At 48.0% G+C, this 16,391-nt stretch overlaps 1 long non-coding RNA gene across 2 annotated transcripts; it reads left to right on the top strand.

The window, feature by feature from the left end:
* Positions 1-633: 633 nt before the first annotated feature.
* Positions 634-12,511, top strand: LOC118003002. 2 transcript variants are annotated; one of them, XR_004677239.1, is made up of 3 exons: positions 634-899; positions 3,543-3,659; positions 11,940-12,511. It is a non-coding gene; the product is annotated as an uncharacterized LOC118003002 (long non-coding RNA). The 2 variants fall into 2 exon arrangements; XR_004677238.1 differs by having other exon boundaries at positions 11,837-12,511.
* Positions 12,512-16,391: the final 3,880 nt, after the last annotated feature.

Raw genomic sequence — 16,391 nt, 5'->3', positions numbered from 1 at the left:
CAACCACTGCATGGTTTGCTTTGAAATCCCCCTCCTTCCTGAGCACAGCTCTCCAGCGCATGCGGATTAATCCATCTGATTAGCTGTCAGTTTGGAAGGAGAGCGGCAGGCTGGGTGGGGGCAGGGGACAGAACAGGTACATTTTGAAGGTGGGGTAGGCACAGCAGGGAAGGGCAAAATCAGGTGGGGGCCCAGTGGGGAGGGGCTGCTTGGTAACCCAAGCACAGTCTGGGGGCCTTGAAGAGCCGTGGGGTGGGGGGAAGGGTGCAGGCAAGTGGAGGGTCGATCCCCAACCACAGGGGCTGCTGCTAACAGGACTGGCAGGACAAACTCTGTGGGTCTGGACCAGGCCCTCTCAGCGGCTGAGGAACTAAGCCCACTGGTAGAGACCTCAGGGTTTGGTGACAAAGGGCAAAAACCTCTCTTTATCCTCCCCTTGCAGCTTCCCAAGCCCAAAGCCACCACCCCTGCCTGATTTCCCAGGGCTCGGGTGGTGCAGATGCAGGTGACTGAGATGCAGAGGATGCCAAGCCCTTTCACAGTCCATGTCTTCACCAAGGGCCAGCCTCCTTGGCCGTGGAGTTGGAAAACCTTGTCTACATTTAGGAGATCCATTGAACTTGGTTTCCTTCTTCTGGGTTTCGGGGGCGCTGACCTATTGGTGTTACAGCATTATGCGCTCTAACACTCCACTGCAGGCTGGATCTTACCTCCCTGCTGCCAAGTTCTCTGCCTCATATCCCTAGGATCTGGAGACAGACTGGAGGGTCTGACATCCTTAAAGACCCCCACTCACTCCCCAGCCCTCCGGCACCTGCTTGTGGCTCTGTCAGGATTCTCTTCCTTCCACTAGCGACTGTCTGAGACCAAGCAGCTTTGCTGATCCCTTCATTCCGCAAGTATTTATTGAGCTCCTACTAATGTGGCATTGTTCTAGTCAATAGGACCTAAGAGGGACCAAAATAAAGACCCTTCCTCCTGACAGCTCTATGCAACTGTTTGTAGAAGTGGGATCTGGGCCTCAGCTTACGGCCAGGGCCTTTGCTGGCAAGCACATTCCTGGTGGGGAGAGTGAGGGGCCGGGGCCCCACCATGTGGGGGTGGGTGGGGATAGTGCGGCGTGTACTGCAGAGTGAGAGCAGACAAGACAAAGGAGAGCAGAGCAAAATGCTATAAATAAAGAGGGGCTGGGGGGAGGGCAACTTCACCAAGGTAGACCAAATAAGGTCTGGAGAGAAAGGAAGGTGATCTGTCTCCCCTGCCCTGCCCTGCCCTCCCCTCCCCGGCATGGTGCCTGCTTTGTCTGGGCTCTGTCACCACCCTGATCAAGTGTCAGGCCCAAACAGGGACCATTTGCTGTGACATGCCAGCAGGAGTTCAGAGAAAAAGTTGCTAAAATTACTACCAGGAATGGGGAAGGAGGGGGTGCGCTAGAGCAAGTTAGAGTGGACCTCGGTATGGAAAGAGGGAATGCAGAAAGGAGCCCCAAACCCCAGAAAGGGGAGCAAAAGAGGGGGAGGAAAAGGCAGGGGGCTTGGCCCAGGGAAAGGAATGAGGCATGAGTTGTTTGAGCACATGGGAGAAGGGGCCCACCCTGCGGTGGGGCTGAGTGCTCCTCTCTGCCCAGCCCTAGAATCCCTGACCTTGGGGGGACCCCTACCCTGGCTCCACACGAGCCTGGGATTAGGGCCTGGGCTTTGAGCCTGTCTCAGGTTTCCCTTTACAAACAGCTGTTGCTTCTTGTCATTCTTTTGTCTTCCTGCTCGCTCCAAAATCTTTTGTACCCCTCCACACCCTGCCCCCACTCTCCACTCCAGTCTCTGCTTTCTGATCGACAGTGGGCAGCTGGAAAGGAAAGAGGGGAGAGGGCTGGGCTGGGGCTGGCTCAGTTTAGGTTGGGGTCTTTGGGAAGGTGGGTCTGGCCTCTAGGGAGTGTTTGTAGGGGTACAATTCACTAAAAAGGAGGCTTGGGGGGCATAGCCAGTCTAGATCCAAGGCCGGAGGCCTCAGAGGGCTTGCAAGGAGCAGCCTGGTGAGCTTCCGTGTCAGTCACAAAGATCCAGTTTGAAGCCCGTCCCCGCCAGTTCCCAGCTGTGTGTTCAGTGTCAGTCACAGAACCTCTCTGAGTCAGTTTTATCATCAGTCACATGGGGATCGTCACATTTCCATTCCAGGACTATTAAGTCCATCGTGGTTTGCACAGGTAAAAGACCCAGCACAGCCCCAGACACACAGTGGGTCCTCATGAAATGGCAGCTTTTACTCTGAGGAACACAGACCTGACTGCGGGTGGTAGGACTGGTTACCTGGCCCGGGGGCTCTTTGCTTTTTTGCATCTTTTGCAGCCTCATTAAGGCCACTCAGTGCAAGGATCGTCCAGGCCAGGGTGGATCAGCGATCCAGCAATCCCGTGGCCTCTTCCGTCCAGGTCGGGACTGCCCTTGGGAACACCATGACCAGGAGGCCAAGTGTTCAAACTGTCCTAGGCTCAGTCCAGGCCTGCAGTCTAGCCTTGAAGCCAGGACAGGCAGCCGTCCCTGACTGTTGCCCATGGACTTGCCCTCACGGCAGGCCAATATGCGAGGCCCACCAGGAGTCACCCAGGCTCGGTGGTGGTATCAGCCAAGGACATCTGATGGGAACAGAGGCCCCCAGGGGGAGGCTGCTTGGCCATTCGAGACAACTGTCAGCCAGATTGTTTTGTGTGTGTCCTGGCTGAGGATCTTAGGGATCCTGGGTGGAACTGCCCGGTGGAGCTGGGCTGGCTCTAGGATCCGGGAGCTGGGTTGTGGAGGGGTGGCAGGTTAAATTGAGGCCCTCAGTGATGGGGCTGACCTGGGTTCCTTCAGCAGTCCTAATCACCACTGAGCTGGAGCCAGACTTAGGATACCGGGGGGCTAGAAACTTCTGGAAGGAGAATGGCCAGGGTATTGTGATGTGAAATAATTGGGTAAACTGAGAAACAGCATCCTGGAGTTGCCTGCTGGATACTTTGGTGTCTAGAGCTGGAGCCCTACACTGCTGTCTCTCTGCTGGGCCCCAGCTGGGGACCCAGCATAAGCCCTGCTCCTCCACCCAAAGTCCTCTGCTCTGCTCATGGGCATCTGTGGGGCAGTAGCCGCCAGGCCTGGATCAGCCCAAGGTATGGACAGCCTATGCGATTTACAAGGAGCAGGTGGTAATTGCTCAGTGAGGAGCCAACAGGCTGATAATCTCCTGCCCACTTCCCCAAGGGGAGAAGGGATCCTCTACTTCATTCTTTCTGTCAGAGGCCTCACTTCCTTAAGCAGGCCTCTCTGGCCCATCACCTACCTCTCCACCTCTCCCCCCAACTATAAATGCAGGTGAATGCACACAGCATGCACACCTACACATGTGTTCACATACATGCGTGTGTAGGTGCACATCTCCTCACATGCCTAAGACACAGAGTCTGAGCTGCTGTCTACAGCCAGTCTGAAGACAGGGCACTGGTGTTCGTGAACTTGCCAGGAGTGCCTCCCTCCCAGCTTCCAGCCTAACTCATCCTTCTTTCCCCCCAGCTGGTCCCAGCCAGTCACTTAATCAGATGCCTTGCTGCGTGCCCAGTTCTGTGGTGACTACAGAAGGATACATGGCGTCTGACCCACAGGCATTGCCATCAGCTCGGGAAACCACAGGTAACATATTGGAAATCAAGGGAGAATGGTTCAGGGCTACACGGTGTGGCCCAGATCCAGAACAACTTAAGGGCAGAGAAGCTCTTGTTCAGTGTGGGTTGGAACCATCAAAGCTTTCTAGGTGGGGGCCTGAAACTGGGGCTTGAAGGGAGCGTAGGCCTTTGAGAAGCACTGGGAATGGGGATGTGGCTAAGAATCATAGCATGACCAAAAGCATGGCAGGCAAACGGCATGGTGAAGTCATGAAGACTCAGGCGACATATCCCTGGTCAGACTCTGGGGAGTCTGGAGCTTCAGGTGGGGCCACACTGTAGAAGAGGGGAGACGGCTGTTTGTGTGTGGAATGCCTCCCTATGCAGGCACAAAGCCTGGCATTTTATACATGTTATCGTACACTTGCTTGCCAACTAAATTGCATCTTATGGTTGAGCAACAGGATTCAGAGAGGTCAAGATGTTTGCTGAAGGTCAAGCGGCAAGTGTGGCACTAGGATTAAAACCCAAGTTTCTTGCTCTGAGACTGCCATGTTTCCCAGACCAGCAAAATGGACAATATCCTGGAGGCAATGAAAAATGACTAAAGCTCTAAACCAGGGGCAGTCACTGCGACATTATGACAGTAGAATTGGAGGGGCCAAGCGGAGGGAATCATTGGGTGCTTTGAGGGAGAAGAGGCTGGAGACAGGGAGACCCAGAGGAGTAGCAATCCAGGTCGGGGGGAGGGCAGGGCCAGCAGATGTGAAGAGGAAGGGGCAAGGCTGGAGGGGTTTCTAAGGAAGAAAGAAATGCCTTGCTGAGAGACTGGACACAGGAAATGAGGAAGGCAGGCTCATGACTGCACCATGTCGGCAAGGATGGGGGTAGCAGCAAGGGGGACAAACTCTTCGGCAGACAGGAGGAAGGACAAAGTGTTTGGTGTAGGGCGTTGGAGGTAACAGTGGGACAGCTGACGGAGGATATTTTGTATCCCTGTAAGAAGTTGGAATGGTGGGACTGGGGGGCAGGACGGGTGCCTGAGACCTACTGCCTTGGTCAGGGCGGGAAAGGGAATGGAAAAAGCCATGAGGTTGGAGACAAGAGAAAAAGCCCCAGGAGATACTCGTGGTGCAAAGACGGGAGAAGGAAGAGAAGCTCACAGAGAAGGGGGAAGGTGACCCGAGAGCCAAGGAGCACGGAAAAGGGCAGTTTCCTAGAAACCAGAAGAAGTGTTTCAAGAGGAGCAGGTGGCCACAGTGTCAGATGCCAAAGAAAGACTGAGTGGCGGGGAGACAGAGAGGAGGAACTTGGGTGACGTTGGAGCAAGGACCTTCTGTAGAGTCACAGGGCAGAGCCAGGCTGCAGGGAGGTATTAGGAAAAGGATGAGCGGCCAGGCATGGGAGGCAGTGGGTGGCCACCGTGCATTTGAGGAGCTTGGCAGTGAAGTAAAAGAGATTAGACACCAGCTAGAAGGGAAGAGGGTCAAGTAACACGGTTTGTCGTGTTTTTAAGATCGGGCAATCCCGAACTCATGAAGAGGGGGTGATAAGAGATGCCCTGATTTTGTCCCCCATTCCCTTACTGCATTTTCTGGTTCTGCTTTCCTATTCCTGCCTCTCTCTCTGGAAGCCTGAGCGGTGGTTTGGGAATACCTGGAGAGTTGGGGTACCCACCACCATAAGGCAGGCTTGCAAGCGAAAAGCTCAGCCAACTCCTCCTCATGTCCAGATACACTTCCTGGGAGCTCAGAGTAGAGCTTGGGGAAGCCACGCAGTCCTCCTCTGGCCCTCACCAACTCGCCTGAGAAAGGTCTTGGCTGCCGGTGGTCCAGGGTATGAGGACAAAGTAGGGCCGGAGGGCGGGGAGTCACCCTAGAGAGTGATACAGAGTAGTGCCCGTGGCTGGGCTTCTTCTGCTTGCTAATGCCTCAGTAGTTTTATTTTACCTGGAAAGATGATGTTGCTGCTTTGACCGCGCAGGTGCCTCCACCTGCCCCAGCCCATAACCCAGCCAGGGGATGGCTGCTGGTCTCTTGCAGCAGGATGTAGGGTGGAAGGCTGACCCTTCTGTGCAGCATTCCTGCTGCGGGCTGTGTGAGCCTGGGTTTACTTCCAGCCCTTTGCTGCACATGCCCCAAAGTCCACACAACCATTAGAAACTGATTAAGAACACAAAGAGATACACACATTACGCGGTCCTTCCAGCCCTGGGGAGCAGGTGGTAAGTGACTTCCCTGGGTCTGGTGTGGAACGAAGGGGGAGCCCGGGGAGCTGGTTGCTGTATTCTCCCAATGGAGTTTTTCAGCGGCAGTGGGAAGCCTGACTGCCTGATCACCTTGGAGCCACGGACCAGACTAAAGACTGAGAGCTGGTCAGGTTCTTCCACCCTGAAAACACCAGAGCTGGGATCTTAGCTTCCCCACCGGCAGCAGGAAACGAAGGGCTTTTATCAAAGGGCTTTGGATTTACTAGATCAAAATAGCCTGAACCGTTCTGAGCAGGAAAGGAGGCGGGGACAGGAGTAAGATGGTGAGCTAGTTGGTTTGTTGGGAGTGGGAAAGAGCCAGAAAAGGGTCCTTTGGGAGCCTGAGTGAGAGCGGCAGGCCAGGAGGTCCTGTGGAGGAGAGGGAGGAGGGGCTGGTAGAGCTGAGGTTCAGCTGTGGAGTGAATAGGCCAAGAATGCAGAGAGTGGCAGAGCTATGTGGTTGTGTGTCGTGGGGGGAGGTGACCTTGCCCCAAGGTCAGAGTCTCAATCAGGGCAGGGGGCACAGTGTCCAGCCTGGCCTCTCCGTGCCTGGGCCCCCTGTCTCTAAGATTACAGCGTGGCTGCCAAGAGCAGCTCCATGGGGGTGGTGTGAAACAAAGCAAAAGGCCCTTTTGTGGTACTGGGTTCCTAAGAATAGCTGTGGCTGGGCTCAAGGAGGTGTCTCCTATGGCCTGCATGCCCCGAGTCTTGTTCTCAGAGGTGTCCCAATGCTTGGTGCCTGGTGGTGGTGATTTCTAGTTGTTAGGAGAGTAGAGGCTGTCAGCCCACCCCAATCTCTGTTACCTGTGCCTGTCCAGCTGAGCTTTGAGGGAGGGCATAGCAAGGGCATAGAGGCAGGAGAAGGAGAAACTGGTTCACATGTGTCAGGAAACGGGTGACAAAGGCCACCAGCTTAGAAAACAAGTCTGGTGCCTGAAGCTGAAGACAGTGGGGAGCCTGGGAGGAGGAGAGGAGGTGGGGACCCCAGAAGGGACACAGAAGTGGGCAAGAAGAATCGGTGTGAAGGACTTGTGGGAGTGGTGGAAGGAAGCAGATCAAGGCAGAGAAGTAGGGAACATAGGTGCAGGAGACAGAAAAGGGATGAGGACTGAGGATGGGCTAGAGAGGACGGGGGCTGGACGGATAGGGTGGGGAAGGAATGGATGGGGGTTAACAGAGAAGAGCAGATGGAAAGAGGAGAGAAAGAAGTGATGAAAGACAGTGAGCACTCCTTCGGAGACACAGGGCAGAGGAGGGGGTGGTGACGCTCTTGGAAGAGCTTGGAAAAAAGGCTCTCAGAGGCCATTCCTGTGAGATAACAATGCAGTTCAAATCCCTCCCTAATCTCCCCTCCTATTATTAGCCCTGTGTCCTCTCAGAGAAGAGGCCACAGGTCCCTGGGTTCTGTCCTTTCCCCCATGCCCTTGGCTAGAATTAGACAGCCGTGCCTGCGTGGTCATCTGCTAACAATGGTCCTTCTGGCTCCTGGCAATGTCACTGCAGAAGAGCATGGAGAGGTGGTGGGAAGGGATGGGAAGGTCACTGCACACTCTCTGTGGACGAGGCACCTGAAAGGGGCAAAGAGCCAGGTCAGAGGCCTCCTTGTCCTCCGAGAGTTTTCAGATCGATGAACACGCGCGGCCAACGTGATCACAGGTCCAGAGTGACAACAGTTAACGTATGCAAAACCACTGAAAAATTGAGGGCGTAAATACAGGAATGCAGATGTGCTGTCACTGAACGCAGGGCAGAGGGCAATGAGGGGAGGCTTCTCTGGAAGGTAAGCTCCAGGTGGGTCTTGGACAAAGGGTTGGATCTTGAGCAACCACGCCCACAGCCACTGGCCAATGCTGTGGGCATTCTGAAGGAAAAAGGGAGACCAAGTCTTCTAGGTTTACCTTTCTGGCCCAGCCTCTAGCGAACAAGCTTTCACAGCTTAAATAAGGAGTAGTGGCCTCCTGGGGTTTTTAAGCAGACTGGTATGTGTTGCTATTTACTTGAACCTGCTGTTTCTTTCTTGCTCAATATGTTCCTTTTACGTGTTTCCCTCCCCTCCCCTTCCCTGCCTCTTGCCCCTAGTCTCCCTAGATGCTATTCATTGTTTAATATTTTAAATGACCAAAAATTATTATGTATATTTTTATCTTGAGCCCTTTCAACTCTGACAAATTGAAATAAAATAAATACATGATGAATAATACACCAAAGAAGGTGGACAGCTGCTGTTCTCTGTTCCTCTGAGGGCTCCAATTGCTCCTGCAGGATAAAGGACATAGATGAGATTCCCTGGATCTTATTCAGGGTGAGGGTGGAGGGAGCCCCTCTTCCTTCCTTTTCTCTCTCTCTCTTTCCCTTTTTCCCTTCTTTCTCTCTCTCCCTCTCTCTGTATTTTTGTTGCCTTTCTGTATATTCTTCTCTCTTTCAAGTCTCTTTCTTCCTTCTCTCCTTTGTCCCCAGTTATAAAAGTAATGCTCATGACTTTGAACATTCAAACAATGAATCTTCTATAAGGCAAAAGAAGCTAAGCCCCTTCCACCATTCACAGTCCCATTCCACAAAGGTGACCACGGTTAGTAGTTAGAGGGTATCCATCCGGACCCTTTTATGTGTATGGACAAAATATACATTGAGATTTTTTTTTTTAACTGGGATATACAAAAATTAAATGTTTGGAGTTTTTGGAGGCTTCTCAAGCCATGAATGATTCCAGGGTCTCTCTTCAAGTAACTTGCATTTGCATGATTACCAGAGTCTCCAGAGGCTAACCTATAATTAGCTCTCAAAAATGAACAAAAATGAATTTTAAAATGACTCAAGGAGGCTGATAAATGATATCTAAGAGGATGCCAACACACCCCGCTTTCTGCCTTGGCTCTTCTTTGCCCCTTGAACATCATCCTCTTAGGAGAGGGGGGCACTTGGACAGAGAGACTCTGCTTGGGGGCAGAAGTGATAGTAGGTACATGGTGGCTTCTCAGGTCATGGGAAATTATCCTAGTATGTAGCAGAAGCTATTATCTGTATCTGTGTACAAGACTTTATTTTCACGACACTGACATTGGCGTGATAATGTCTCATCATTTCTTTGGCAAAGCCAATCCTGAAATGTCTCATTTTTCACACTCAAAATTTTATCTGGTCATTTTTCTTTTTCGGGCTCTATAACTTATCCTTTAGCTCACATTTGTACCTGTCCTTTGTTGTGGAACTTCTGAGCCGGCCTTTAGCCAAAAGTCAACAGAAGTTCTGTCCAAGAGCCTAATATAGTTGATGACTCTAATCAAGCCCTTGAGCCGACAGCTGGGGTAGCATGGATGGCGGCTTTCCTGATGCAAAAGCATAAGCCCAGAAGCATCTGAAATACCCTGCTCTCTACTCTCACCCTGCTCTGTGCTGCTCCCATGGGCCCCCCACACCCTACTGCGGCCGCCAAACTGAGTCATTACTAGGGCCTCTGCTTTCTGACTTCCCAGGGACCTACCTTATGCCCTGGCCAATCAAAGGGAAGAAAAATGAATGGAAAAAAAGGAAGAAAGAGGAAAAAAAAGACGGTTTTTATGGGTCCTGACAGAGCAAGGTCGATAGGATAAGCACCTGAAATATGGAACCATCCTGTCGTGCCAACAGGGAGTGTGCACATGGAGGACTGAGGTGGGAGGAAGTCTTGAAATCAAGACAATGGAGGGTGGGAAATGAGAGTGCAGGGAATGGGGTCTATAGCCCCCAAGGATATGGGTGAGCCTTAGGAAGGCCTAGCCTCCCTGGGGAGTGCCAAGGATCCTGGGGAGGAAGGTATGAAGGGTAACCTGGCTCACAGTCTTGTGTCCATTTTCTCCTCTGCTATACCTTGTCATACCTGCAGGGTCAGTCCTGTCCCTGATCAGCCCCAATGCAGGAGGCATAGAATGAGCTCTGGCCAGACTTGGGAGTCTCAGCATCCAGTTGTCCTTGCCCCTGTGCAGTAGTTCCAGAAACTTAGCTTCTACCTTGTTCTTGGGCTCCACACTGTGCCCCAGTCTGGTAACTGAGCCCTGGTCGTGTTCCCTCTGCCAGAGGCCCTGGCATGGGGACCCTCTTAGTTTTGCTGACTCCCATCTACTCAGGGATTAGATTTTTCCTTTAAGCCCCAGACTGGAAGCTGGGGGCCCTGTCTCCTGCTAATAAAGGGAGACAGCTTATCTTAATATCTAAGAGCATAATTTTGTAACCAAATAGACCTGTGTTCAAAAGCCCTGGCTCTACTAGGACCAGCTGTGTGACTTGGGTGAGTTACTTAACCACTCTGAGAAAAAAAAACAAAAACAAGTATCATGCAAAATCTTGTGACTCAAAGTGTGATCCATGGACTGATGCATCTGCATCAGTGGGAGTTTGTTGGAACTGTAGAATCTCAGACCCAACCCAGGCCTACTGAAACAATCTGCATTTTAACAAGACAACCCCCCTCCGTGACTTAATGCCCATTATTGTTTGACAAGCACTAATCTAGAGGAAAGAGCACAGACTTTGGAACGAGGAAGACCTTGCTTTGAATCTCAGCATTAAACCTCAGCTTTACTGTAAAATGTGGATGGTAATATCTACCCCATATACTTGCCTTAAGGATCATGTTTATGGAGTTATTTTAAAAATTGGTTACAGCCATCATGGAAAATAGCATGGAGGTTCCTAAAAAAATTAAAACTAGAACTATCACATGACCCAGCAATCCCACTTTTGAGTATATATCCAAAGAGGATGAAATCACCATCTCAAAGAAATATCTGCACCCCCATGTTCATTGCAGCATTATTTACAAGTGTCAATCCATGGAAACAACCTAAGTGTCCGTCAATGGATGAATGGGTAAAGAAAATCTGATTCCACACACAAGGAATATTATTCAGTCTTTATAAAGAAGGAAATCTTGTTATTGTGACAACATGGATGGAACTGGTAAAATAAGTGAAATAAGTGAAATAAGTCACAAAAAGTGAAATAAGTCACAAAGTCACAAAAACTAAGTGAAATAAGTCACGAAAAGACAAATACTGCATGATTTCACTTGTATGTGGAATCTAAAAGGTCCAATTCTTAGAAACAGAGTAGAGTGGTGCTTACCAACAGCTGGGGGGGTGGGGGGAATGTTGTTCAAAGGGTACAAAATATCAGCTATGCATGATGTATAAGTTCTGGTGTTCTGATATATATCACAGTGCCTATAGTGAACAGTAGTGTATTAAGTACTTGAAATTTGTTAAGAGAGTACATCTTTATTGTTCTCACCACCCCCCACCAAAAAGAAAAAGGTTAACTATATGAGGTGATAGATTTATTAATTAGCTTGATTGTGGTAATCATTTCACAATGTATACATCTATCAATACATCACATAGTACATCTTAAATACATACAATTTTTATTTGTCAACTACACCTCAAGAAAGCGAAGGAAAAAAAAGAAGTTATAGGCACAGCTCCCAACAAACAGCAAATGCTACGTGAGTGGTTATCTGTTCTTACCACGAGTCGCTTGACTTTCCAAACCTGTTCTAGGGCCCTCTTGTTAGAACATTTTCCTGACTCTGTTTCACAGATGAACTCCTTTTATCAGCTGCTGGGCCGGTCTGGACTTCCTTCCAGCATCCACAATGACAACATTCTCCAGGATCTACCCCATCTCAGTGGACCCTATCCAGTAATTCTCAGCTCCTTATAATCTATCTACCTGTTCAGCTGGGCCCCTTTTCATACCTGCATAATTGCAAGAGCACCTTGACTAGTCTTCGAGCTGCTCATTTCACCAAATGGTTGGCAGACTCAATTTTCTAAAGAAGTATGCATTTCTTACATATCTGTCATTTATAGAAACTTCCAGGGCTCCATGTTTTCTCTGAGACAATGCCTAGGCTCCTCTGGTTGACATTTGAAAACAATTCATAAACTGGTCACAGCTTGTGCCTTCTTATCCCTTCACAGCCTCCCACCTCCGTTGGACAGGCCTACCAACAGCTCCCTCACCCCAAGCTGGGCTTTCCTACCTTCCTGACTTGGTTGAGACTCTTCCTCTCTGCCCTTCTAGGCACAGCTCAGGCCCTCCTCACTCCTACCAGTCATCACATGGTGCAGACTGCAGCATGAACTACCAGGACAGATAAAGCCCCTGAAGGGGTGAAGATTTGTATCTTCTGTGCCGTTGCAAAATTCAGCTTTATGCATCACAGTTAACATATCAACAGGTCCCTCCAGGCCCCCTCCCCCCACCCTACCCTATCCATGATGTGGTGTTGTGAGATGCAGTTGGTCACCCCCGTGACCCATCCTGTGCCCACACTTAGCCATGTTTGGGACTCCATGTCTTTAATGGTGTGTTGGTTGCCATTACAACTTTGTTGAGTAGCGTTTTTTTAGCTCTTGCAGTTAAGTATCCCTCTATTTACGGTTGGTGTTAGTGTGAATTCAGTTGGTCTCTAAATATTAATTGCAGAAAAGATACATGCTTTTGTGAAGTGAATTAAACGAGCTTTCTGTATTTACAAAAAAAAAAAAGTCTCTTCTGTAAAAGTACCTTCCGATTCAACAGGGCTGCTTCTGAAACATGAAAACAAAACTTTGTTGAAACTCTCTGAGTACAAAAATGACACCCAAGGTTTCCTACCGAATCACATTAACTATTCTTATTTCTCTACTTCTTTCCAAGTAGAAGCTTGTGGAGGTCAACCTACTTTACTCAGTCTACTGATTCAAATGTTAATCTCACCTGGAAATACCCTCACAGACATAGCCAGAAATAATATTTAACCAAATATCTGGGCACCTAGTGACTCAGTCAGGTTTACATATAAAATAAATCATCATAGTATACATAAAAGTACTCATAATTATTGACTCAGGAATCTATCTCTTGGCATCTGTTCTGACAAAATCATTCAAAAAGAAAAAGATGTAAATATTTATGTGTGTGTGTGTGTGAGAGAGAGAGAGATTCTTCTTTATAGATGCTGTGTGTACATACAATATGTACATAAACTTATGTTCTATCAATAAGTATTCCATATTTCTACCATCTTAGATTTTGTCATTTTATGACTGCAGATATTCCACTAATATCTGGAAAATGGGGACAATAATATTGTTGCCAATCTTATGGGTTTGCTGTGAGGATTAAATAAATTCAGTGATAATTCAAACTTGGCCATGCTGCAGACTCACATGGAAGGCTTGTTGAAACAGTTTCTTAGGGAGTGGCCTCAGAGATTCCAGTTCCATAGATTAGGTGGGGTGCCCAAATTTGCATACCTGATGTTACTGGTTTGAGGATAACACTTGGAAAACCACTGAATTAATACATATAAATGTTCAGAATTGTGCTTGGCTTATAAAGGAAGCTATATCAATACATGAAGCTCTGGGGCTATTTTTTGCTATTTGAGTTAGAATATGAAAATTTACTTGTTGGATATTTAGATTGTGTATATTTTCTGTAACATCTTTATTGAGATATAATTCATATATTACAAGATTCACCCTTTAATAGTGTATAATTCAGTAGTTTTTAATGTATTTGGAGTTGTATAACCATCACCTTTAATTTTAGAACATTTCATCACCCCAAAAAGAAACCCCATACCTATTTACAGTCATTCTCCAACCCCCTCTGTAGTTTTTCAAACTTAGAATGTCTGCAAACAAATATATATGTATACATATATACATGTAAATACATATAGATATTTACACCTTTTTCTTTTTGAATGATTTTGTCAGAACAGATGCCACGAGGTAGATTCCTGAGTCTGACAAAAGAAATCAGTGAGCTTGCAGAAATGTCAATAGAAGCTTCTTAAACTAAAATACAAAGAGAAAAAGGGGGCGCCTGGGTGGCTCAGATGGTTGGGCGTCTGCCTTCGGCTCAGGTCATGATCCCAGGGTCCTGGGATCGAGTCCCGCGTCGGGCTCCCTGCTCCACAGGGAGCCTGCTTCTCCCTCTGCCTCTCTCTCTCTGTCTCTCATGAATAAATAAATAAAATCTTTAAAAAATAAATAAATAAAATACAAAGAGAAAAAGGAATGAAAAGAAATGGAACTGGGACACCTGGGCCCTCAGTCAGTTAAGCGTCTGCCTTAGGCTCAGGTCATGATCCCAGAGTCCTGGGGTCAAGTCCTGAATCGGGCTCCTTGCTCAGTGGGGAGCCTGGTTCTCCCTCTGCCTGCCACTCCCCCTGCTTGTGCTCTCTTTCTCTGACAAATAAATAAATAAAATCTTAAAAAAGAAAGAAAGAAATGGAACAGAATATCCAAGAACTGTGGGACAATTTCAGAAGTTGTAACACATGCATAATGGGAATGCCAGAAGTACAAGAAAGAGATAAAGGAGAATAAATACTTGACATAATAATGGCTGAGAATTTCCCAAAATTAATGACAGAAACCAAACCAAGCCTGAAACTTAGAAAGATTAGAAAACACTGAGCAGGATAAATACCAAAACAAAACAAAACAAAACAAAAAACAAACCAAAACAACAACAAAAACAAAACCCCTATACTTAGGCATATCATATTCAAACTGCAAAAACCAAAGACAGAAAAATCCTGAAAGAAGTCAGAGCAAAAAAAACAAAAACAAAACAAAAAACAAAAAAACTTATATCTAGAGGAATGGATAGGAATTACAGTGCATCAAATGTTATTAATGACTGACAGTGTATGGAATTGCTGACAGAAAAAGAAAACAATAAATTTAATGATCTCGTGTTCTTTGCCAATACTTGTTGGTTGAGTCCTGGAAGAGTTTTACAAGGATTTACTGCACTGTTAACTCCAAGATTTTCTTATAAAAAAGAATGACTGGCAAGTACTTAATCATCAAAAGCAAAACAAAGCAGCATAATTTGTTTCCTCACTGACATCATAATGCATATGAACAGATTAATTTCAAGTTTCAAGGAAAGGCAAATCTTATTTGTTACCTAACAAGACAAGTATGAGAATTTATGTTGAAATGGCAACTTTTCAGGATGCCTGGGTGGCTCAGTCGTTAAGCGTCTGCCTTGGGCTCAGGGCATGGTCCCAGCGTTCTGGGATGGAGTCCCAAGTGGGGCTCCTTGCTCAGCAGGGAGTCTGCTTCTCCCTCTGCCTGCCGCTCCCCTTGCTTGTGCTCTCTCTCTTTGACAAATAAATAAAATCTAAAAAAAAAAAAAGAAAAAAGAAAAAAAAGTAATGGCAACATTTCATAATACAAATCCTGACAAACAGTACAAAAATTATTGATTAATAGAATGAATAGGTTGTCAAGGCACTCTGAGATTCCACGGTGGGCCTGAAGCAGCAAACCAAAGTTAAGAGGCATGGGGACTGGATACAACCCCTACCTATTCTTCCTGAGTCCAGCAAAAGATTTAGAAACCAGTATCTTCCCATCCTGGCTGAGACATGGGGGTTATTCCTTCCTTAATTCCAGAAGACGGTTCCAAGTCAGGAGATCTGATTTCTAGTGTGAGGTCAGCTTGCCCTTGCGGGACAAATTCAAGACCATTATTAACCTCCGCAGTGCTTATTTCCTAAGGCAGGTGACAGAAGCAACTAATACCGACCCAATTCACTTTATCAGCCTGGGAGAAGCAGGAGTGAGTTGACATAGTCTGAAGTATCGAGAAAAGATGAGGCAGGGCATAAGGAAACACAAGCTGGATTTGGACCAAGTTCTGCTGCGGACCCGTGTGACAGGAGGCATGTCACATAAATCTTAACTGGCTTCTTCATTTCTAAAACGTGCTTTCACGTCCCCAAACGGGTAGGGATGAGGAGTGTTGGTAGTGGCATATGGTGGGTCTTTGCACAGGGTCCCCTCTGCACACGACTCGGAGGTGAGGGCGGGTGTCCTGGGTGTTCGTTTCTAAACCCTGGCTCTGGGCTTCTCTGGCCAAACTCTCTTATTTACACATAAAAAAAGCTCAGAGACCGAGTGACTTCTCCAGGGTCACACAAGACTACTGTCACAAAGTCGATCCAAGGGCCTTGCGGTCTGTGAGGAATTTCGCGCGGCCTGTGAGGAATCTCGCGCTGCCTGCATTGGAGCAGCAGCCAGCTATGGCTGATCCGCAACACAGCCACCTCAGAGAGAAGCCGAGGACTGCCACCTAGCGGTCAGTTGTGGCCACGCAAGGGCAGGCTAGTAAAAAAGACTGGGTACTGCGGTATCCGGGAAGCCACTACGTTCTCAGTTTGCTCTGCAAACTTCTTTTTGCCATTGGGCCTTTCTAACTGTCGATCATCACTTGGCTCGTTTTTTATTGGTTTAGCTCTAAACATTCTATACAATCCACTAATCAAGCGCTCCTTTCCACGAGCATTTTTACGTCATTAGATCGCCCCCTAAATCTGACGAAGTTAGGCAGTTCTTCCATTCTATTGGCTGGACGTGGCTCCTCCTTCCGCACATCCTGTTCGGGGCGGAAGTGAGAGATCACTATTCCTATTGGCTTAGATTTGCCAGCGGCTGTTGTCTGTCAAGTCTATTGCACAGCTTAGCT

Source organism: Mirounga leonina, unplaced genomic scaffold, assembly GCF_011800145.1.
Source record: "Mirounga leonina isolate KUSES-001 unplaced genomic scaffold, KU_Mleo_1.0 Mir_91, whole genome shotgun sequence".
Classification (NCBI taxonomy): domain Eukaryota; kingdom Metazoa; phylum Chordata; class Mammalia; order Carnivora; family Phocidae; genus Mirounga; species Mirounga leonina.
Note: the sequence above shows the minus strand (reverse complement) of the source record. Positions and strands in the feature narration are given on the sequence as shown.